At 40.3% G+C, this 7,918-nt stretch overlaps 1 protein-coding gene across 4 annotated transcripts in view; it reads left to right on the top strand.

Moving 5' to 3' along the window:
* Positions 1 to 3,030: 3,030 nt before the first annotated feature.
* Positions 3,031 to 7,918, top strand: part of LOC109951593 (bone morphogenetic protein receptor type-1A) — a 43,717-nt gene continuing 38,829 nt past the window's right edge. For 2 of the 4 annotated variants that reach the window (XM_020586189.1, XM_020586186.1), the window contains exon 1: positions 3,031 to 3,294. The gene's annotated coding sequence lies outside the window, so the exon portion shown is untranslated. Of the gene's footprint in view, positions 3,295 to 3,314; positions 3,362 to 3,482; positions 3,613 to 7,918 lie in introns of those variants that run through there. The other 2 variants (XM_020586188.1, XM_020586187.1) reach the window with 2 other exon arrangements.

The following is a 7,918-nucleotide window of genomic DNA, read 5'->3' as shown; positions in this document are numbered from 1 at the left end:
GAAAAGATGAACAGCTCCCTCACGCTGCAGCAGAGTCTCCTGTCTTTCAACCCTCTGTGGTGTTTCTGTCTGACTCGTGCACACACTGATGAGTGCTGTGTACAGTTTTTACTTTGACTATTTTATACAGTGTGCGTTTGTGTTGTTGTTTTTCGAGAGTGAATGTGTGCATGCAGAACAGTTGGTCGGAGCATGTGGAACATCAGTATTAGTTTGTGGCTAACCCAGAGTGTGTGTGGTTTTGGTGTCAATGCATTATGACTGACGCTGAAGTAACATGAAGACTCTCCCAGTTGTTGGAGATTCCACTGCTTTACTACATTTAACAGGATTTAAATATTTTAAACATGTATTTGTTGCAGTTGAATAAATGTCGAACATTTGAAAACATTTGCTGTGAAGGTTTGTTAAAGATGTTGATTCCTGCAGGATCTTCACGTTGAGTAGACGGGATGTTGGTTATTTTGTTTGGCCTAACTAGCTAGTTGGTTTAGGTAGAATAAGACAAGCCAGAGGTACTGGAGAGTGCTGACACCAAGTTAACTTTGACATCAGTTTATGAGTCACAGCAGAAATGCTACAGTCAGTCTATTACATGATGATGTGACCTAAAACTATCTGGAGAACTATCTAAGAGAATGATTAGGCTGGTGGAAAAAAAGGATATTTCAGGTTCATACTTAAAGCCAGAATTCTAAGATAACAAAAGAATTAACAGGAAAAGTTCTGAATAAAATGTCTACAGAAGACTGTCAGTTGGAAATAAGATAATTTTACTTTGTGTGGGGACAGAATGTAAACAGAAGTAATTACAAAAAAAGAAAAGAAATATTTCTTGTAGAAAGTCTGTGAGGAATAAAGTTAACATTTTTATATTTTAAGGCACAGACCAGGGCTCCTTACCTGTCTGGACATTTTCCTTTTTCAACAAAAGTACCGTATGTAAAGGGAGTCCAGTCTTTCCATACTAACTACAGCAGCTCAAGGTTTCTCTTAATCCTATTACTTTTTCTTGCACTATTAAAAGATTATATTAAAGTATTTTTCTTAAAAAGTCATTAATCTTGAACTGTGAACTGCCTCCCTAACAGTAATACTGTGCTAACTTACTGTCAAACCCATCCATTGTGTAAGATTTAATGTTGATATGACACAAACTGTCCACACACAGAGTCCAAGTTTTCCTTTATAGCAGTGAACTCAGTTCTTTGTTCCAAAAAAAAGAACTTTTACCTTTTTACTGAGAATAAAAGCTTCTTGTGTTTATTTGTTTCATCCTTTAGTGTGAAATAACAAAGATCCTCTTTCAGTTCTTATTTCACATGTTTAGTAGATTTTGTCATCAGTAATCAGGAACTCTGATTCACAGGCCATGAGCTCAGAGAAATGTCAGTTTTGCAACATGTACAGTGTTTGTCACAGCTTACTGTCACACCCAGACCACTGTTCTTGTTTAGCTGGGCGCATTTTAACATATTGTTATCGTCATTATTATGACTCTATATCAACAGTCTGAATAGTTGTACTTGTGGTATTAGTAGTACTGGTGATGTTAACCGTCACCAGAGGGCGCATGGGTCGCGTTTTAGGTTGATTTCAAAATAAAAGTCCTCACAATTCTCTGCAGGACTCAGCAGCGCATCACTGATCGGAATCACAGAGCAGGGAAAATAAAAGAGCCTTCACTCACCCTCCGTGTCGGCAGACGAAAAACAAAGCCATCAACGCTCAATAGCTACTAATGATTAAAAATGTAGTCAGTGGAGGAAAGCAGCCTAACTAGGTCCAAGTACTATGTCTTATACTATACCTAAGTACAACAACGGTCATTGGTTGAGCAGCTGGTCCTGTGGTGTAGCCGCAACAGCCTGGAGATGACAGTGGACTTCAGGAAGAGCCCCCCCACCTTAGCCCCACCACCACCACCACTTGTCAGCACTGTATCAGTAATGAAATCCTACCAGTATTGAGTCTGTCCTCTGCACCTCCATCACTGTCTGGTTTAGCTCAGCAACCAAACAGGACAAGTACAGATTTCAGCGGACAGTCAGGACTGCAGAAAAGGTCATTGGTGTGAGCCTACCCTCCATGGAGGACCTGTACACCTCACGGGTCAAGAGGAGGGTGGAGAGGATCACTGCTGACCCCTCACACCCCAGAAACAATCTGTTTGAACTCCTCCCCTCTGGACGGAGTTACAGGTCACTGTGCACCAAGACAACCAGGCCCAGAGACAGTTTCTTCCCCCAGGCTGTCGCTCTGATGAACACTTAACCCACGACAGTATGATTGGACAATAACCCTCAGTGCAATACCTGTAAATATACCTCGTACAGATTATACAGACTCATAGAGGTCTCTAGTTTTAAGTACTTTGCTTTTATTCCTATTTATCTCATTTTGATGAGCATTCCTTTGTCTGTCTGCATTGTTTACTGCCTGTTTACACTGCTTATTTTGCACTGTTTGCTCCTTGTTAATACTGCTTATATTGTTATATTACACAGCCTTATGTTGGTTTACTATTTACTTGCCCCTTGCATGGGGATATGTACATACACTTTGAAAGGCAATGTACTAGAGTCAAATTCCTCATGTGTCTGACACACTTGGCCAATAAAGATTATGATTCTGATAATTTCCATTTTATGCTACTTCAACTTAACTAGTACATTTTATAGGCAAAGAGGTTCATATCTTCAGTACATTATTATGTGGGAGTTGTAGTTCATTTTCAAATTAAAAATGTACATTAAATACACACAGGATATGCTTTTAGCATGTATTCAATTTACAAAAATCTGCACAACATATAGTCTACTTTTGGCCATTGTCACAGGCAACATTAAAGTGATGAGCACAATAATGAATTAATAATTATAATCCAGTAATATCAAGTAAAAGTTCTTTATTGTCATTGTAATAAGAACAATGAAACTGCATATCATCTCTAGTTCATAAAAAACTAATTACACAACACCAACAACACAATAAACAAGCGCGCGTCTAACACAGGAAATTCAAGTCATTTGTTTTGTGCTACAGAGGATCCATCTTTGCAGTCACAGACGATCTTTGCGGGCTGGTATTCGTTCCTCCGTCAGCAAACAGCCAAACCGCAGAGCGGCTGATCCGAGGAGTACGCGCTGAAAATATTACGGGTAAAACGCTGGAAAATTACACCTCTCTGTCTTGTTATTCTGGTGGGAATCAGAATCTGGTGGACTTGGAGTACTGCCATAAAATAGCGTCGAAGGGAGCGCCACATACACGGGAGAACGTACACAAGGAAAGGTAAATCAGAATCAATCCCAAACTTCATTCCCAGCCTGTGGGTCCGAACCCAATTTTTGGGCTTCGTGTAAGTGCTGGAGCATGCGCAGTCTCCGGGTTAAAATTGCGTGTTTATGATTTGTCGAGTTTTAAACACTTGTTGCATTTTATACTTGACCCTGTAGAAATATTAGGTGTTATATGTGTCTAGTTTATGTATTTGCGTGTAAGTCTATGTTGTGGCGTTAAGTCACCAAATCAGTCTGAGTTAGGGGAACAGATTTTTGTGTGTTGGTGCCAGTAGATAGACGCATCCTTCTGGCTGCTGTCGTGGAAAAAGTTAAGTTTCACCTCTCCTGCAGCGTTAAGTTGTGCTGTTTTTCCTTTTATTTAAAAAAAAAAAATCAGAAAAGTAACTACAAACATACGTCAGCGTTCACATATTCCTGAATTAACACTGTAGTTGGTGACTCTTTGCTGCAGTTTGGTTTGTTTCGGTCAACGTATTTAATGTTAGCTACTGTTGAAGCTTGTTAGCTAACGTGTCTGCATGCTCCATATAGCTCCCCTGTAATTATAGTGAAACTTGAACATATACTAAAATCAAAGCTTACACCATTCAGTGAAAATGGTTCAAATTTTATCCGTTTTTGATTTTCATTGACGCTTTTACAGCTAAAGTTATATGGTAGGAGTTAGCTAACGTTTAAACTTTACTACCCACCTTTTTGCTAACATATTTAGCTCTTGGGTGCAGTGTGAGTTAATTTTCATCAAAAAGATGCAAGCTTCGTTAAAAAGGTTGGTTTAATCTTCTGTTAGTAATTCTGGAGTTTTATTAACTTTAGAAGGTAAGATGACACTGTTAAAGTAGTCGAGGTTAGCAAACTTAGCCTGGAAAAAGTTAAAGCTGCTGTTCAGATTTTTTTTTTTGTCACATTTGACAAACTGTTCAAAGTCACACTTGCTCTAATTGCTTTCAGTGTGGTGTGTACTCTCTGTGATCATACCGTTTATCAACCTTTCTCAGTTAGCACCTTTGCAGTTTATCTACATCTATTTACTTAAGTAAAAAGTTCAGGCACTTCATTTGAGTCTTTGCTTTCTCCTTCTACACTGCTGCAAATTATTATTGTACTTTTTTACTTCACTGCATTTTCCCGACAGCTGCCATTACTTTATGGACAAATATGAAGAGCTTATAAAACATGATGCTTTGTTATAGATAAACCTTCTAGAGTAAAGAGTACATTGGAAACGATTAGATAAAGGACAGAAAATCAGTCTGCAGTTGTTTTTACTGCAGTGCATCCCCTCCCTCTCTGTAGTGGAGAGGACGTGAGAGGAGGTGTTAGAAATTAAAATCTGGTATTATCCATATGCCAGACAGCTGCATATTCCACAGCCCAGCCCACGAGCTTTGTCACTGAAGTAACCGAGTGCCTGACAGTGGGCCAGAACTTTGGCCACAGCAGGAGAGCGAGAGGGATGTTTGAGAAGGTTTAGTGTCAGAAACAGAATCAAAACTGGAAGATGCTCCTGCTGCTCAGCCCGTTTGGAGCAGATCTGTTGTAACTCATGAAGAGCTGCACAGCGGAACTTCAGTCTTTATTCTCATTATCAATTGTCAGTTATTTTTTTGACTAACTGACTGGTTTGGAGTGGCAGTGATTAGTCCAGCATCTGAAAAATAATCTATATTGAGATTTGATTAATTGTTTTTTTTTCTAGCAAAACTCGCCAAAAATGTTTTTCTCAGTCTCAGATATCAAAGTTTTTTTTTCATATATCACATAAAACAGATAAATGACAAAACAGGGACAATGTTATGTTGCTTAAAAATGACTTAAATGATTAATTAGTTGTTAAAATAGCTGCTGATAAATTTTCTGTCAGTTGATTTGTTGTTTCAGTTCTAAAAACAAAACACATAGTGTGTCTTTATGGTACATTAACCGTGGCCCAGATTTGACAGTGAATAGCAGTGAATGCTCAACTAATAAGGTACACACAAGTCTTGTTCTTGTGGGTGTCCACGTCCTGATCGTTCCCTGTACATGATTGGTCAATCCAGCACCTTTGCTGGGTGATGTCACTGCCCGGTGAGGGTGAAAACAGCATAGAAGGTCGCACACAGCTTCAGTTAGAAGTTAGAAGCTCGCATACAGCTCTGTGGTCTGAAGAGACTTATGAAATCCTACAGGAGAGAAGCCTGTCGGCTGAGTCTGTGGCCACTTTACAGTGTTTGCACATTATTTTACTGCATATGATAATTCACACTCAGGAAGTAGAACTGAGGTGACTTTCATTACAAGATGATTAGTTAAAACATTTTTATATGCACCTGCGCTGTTTGGCCATTTCTGACTTTCACAAATTTATATATAAAAGAAGTAAAAGACTGGACAGACTCTCCCTGGGTGGAGGGTGGTTGGGATTTTGGGTCTTAGTCATTTTACACTCACTGTGTTAAGCTGCGCTCACTACGGAGCAGGCCTAACCACAGTTTGCTGTAGACTGTAGTGTTAGTTCTTCTGTCAGCTGTTCTGATGTGCTAACAGGAAACTATCGAATGCGGCCATGGATGTTATTGTGAACAACCAGATAGCAGTAATGCATTTTGCCTAGCTAAAAGGAGGAGTCGAGTTTCTGTGCTGGGGGCGTCCTCTGGGGAATGGGGATGGACCATTGGTGGAGGGGTGCTCTCTGGTCTTCTATCTAAGAAAAATAGATGTTAAAATAATTTGCAGACATCATTTGTTTACCTTAAATATAAAAGGAGCATGTCGGCTCATCTGTACCTCGGCACAAGACGTTGTTGATGTTGACGTTAGCTGTACGTGGGGCGTTCCTGTGGCTGGGAGAGTGCAGCACATCGAGCACAGCGCACGCCTTCTGATTCACGCCAAAATAAAAGCTTCATCATACTGCTTCCTTCTTGCACAAAATATCCTTACTGCAGGTGCCCATTTCACTGTGTCTAGGGTTGGGAAAGTCTGGGAATGTTCAAAGTTGGAAACTTTCCATGGGAATAACCCGCAAATGTGCAAAATTGCTGTTTATCCTATAACAGGGAACTCAAATGTAGTTGAGTAAAACATCTTGCAGCATAATCTTGGTTAAATCAATCAGACAGTGGGGGGTTTCTTTCATTCTACATTTTTCAACAGAATTCTACATTGGGGTGGGGGAATCATAGGGAATATGTTTATTCAACATTCATGCTTTTTTGTTGTTCAGTGACGATACATTCAAGTTCTACTGAGAAATAAATCTAAGGGAAAAATGTCATTTTTAAAATTTGCATGAGTTTGCATGAATGTTTGCTTATGACAAAATGTTTGTATAAATGATCCCAAATTTCCAATTCCCACGCATTCCTGTTAATTTCTATGGAAAGTCTCCAACTTGGAATATTTCCAAGCTTATGGTGTTTATTAAGGCTGATGCTTCACCCGGTCAGGGTTGGCTCCTCCTAGTGTCTGTAGGAGAATCAGAGGCACGGTGAAGCTTTATTATTGATTAATACGCTGCTTGTTTTCTAGATTCAGTTTTACCAGGGACCTGAAGTGATCACTTAGCAAAATGCGTGCTTTTTTGATGGACTAAATTGAGTCTGAAATACTTTGTCCTGTCCCTGTAGAGACATCCTGACACTTGGTCTGAGCCGTGGTTCCCAGAGTGCCCTGCTAGGACCACTGGGGGCCCCGTTTCTGTGGCACATTTAATTGTGTATTATTGACTCGCTTCATTATGAAGTCTTGGCCTCCCAGAGGTCTGAAACCAGCTTGGGTGTCACTGAAGTTTTGTCTGATGTAACTGATTTACAGAGGAGCAGAGTTTATTGCATATGTTCAGTCTGGACATTTAGTTTGAGCAGGGTCTACAGAGCAATGAGTTTTTTTTTTTTTGTTTACTATTAGAGCTTTTTTACTTTTAGAGCTTCACGTCTGTGCAGATTCTCAGTCATCCAGGTCATAGTAAACCGAAATAACCTTAGGAAAAATCCAAGTCCAGTTGATTTTTCCTAAGGTTATTTTGGTTTAGAGCTTCACGTTCATTTACAGCATGTGCTAAAACACTTCTCATCCTGGTCGGCCTCCGTTTTGTTTCTGTTTTTGTACAAAAATTCCCATTCTTTTCACAGTTTTCATCTCCTTCTATTTCACTTTTTCAAATCCCCTTCGTCTTCCGTCTCTCTCGTTTAAACCTCAGCAGGCTGTATTGTTTCTACTGATCATTTTCACTCTGCTGCTAAAAGCATGATTTAACCCCCAATTGTCAAAAAAAACAAAGATTCTGCATCAAGTTGTCAACAAGTATGTCTCCTGCAGTTTCCCTCATTTAGTTTGTTTCTAGTCTGCAGTCTTTCTGTCGGTTTCTTTGGCCCTGCTCTTCTTTCCTCTTTCCAGTTTTTCCCTCCTCCTGCTCGGGCTCTTTCCTCAGTTTTCTCTCTCCTGGGAGGGTTTCAGTCTTGGAGGCTGGGCTCAGGGGATCTCTCTCTTTCCTCTGCTCTATTTCTATCCCCCCTCCACCCCCCCACGAGTGTGTTTCCAGTCTTGGAGGCCCACGATCAGGTTACTCAGGGTGCCTCGGAGGCTCTGTGGCTCTGTGGCAGCGTTGGAGGGGGGATGGAGGGGGGGGG

The sequence above is a fragment of the Monopterus albus genome, unplaced genomic scaffold (genome assembly GCF_001952655.1).
Source record: "Monopterus albus unplaced genomic scaffold, M_albus_1.0 scaffold397.1, whole genome shotgun sequence".
NCBI classification, from domain to species: domain Eukaryota; kingdom Metazoa; phylum Chordata; class Actinopteri; order Synbranchiformes; family Synbranchidae; genus Monopterus; species Monopterus albus.
Note: the sequence above shows the minus strand (reverse complement) of the source record. Positions and strands in the feature narration are given on the sequence as shown.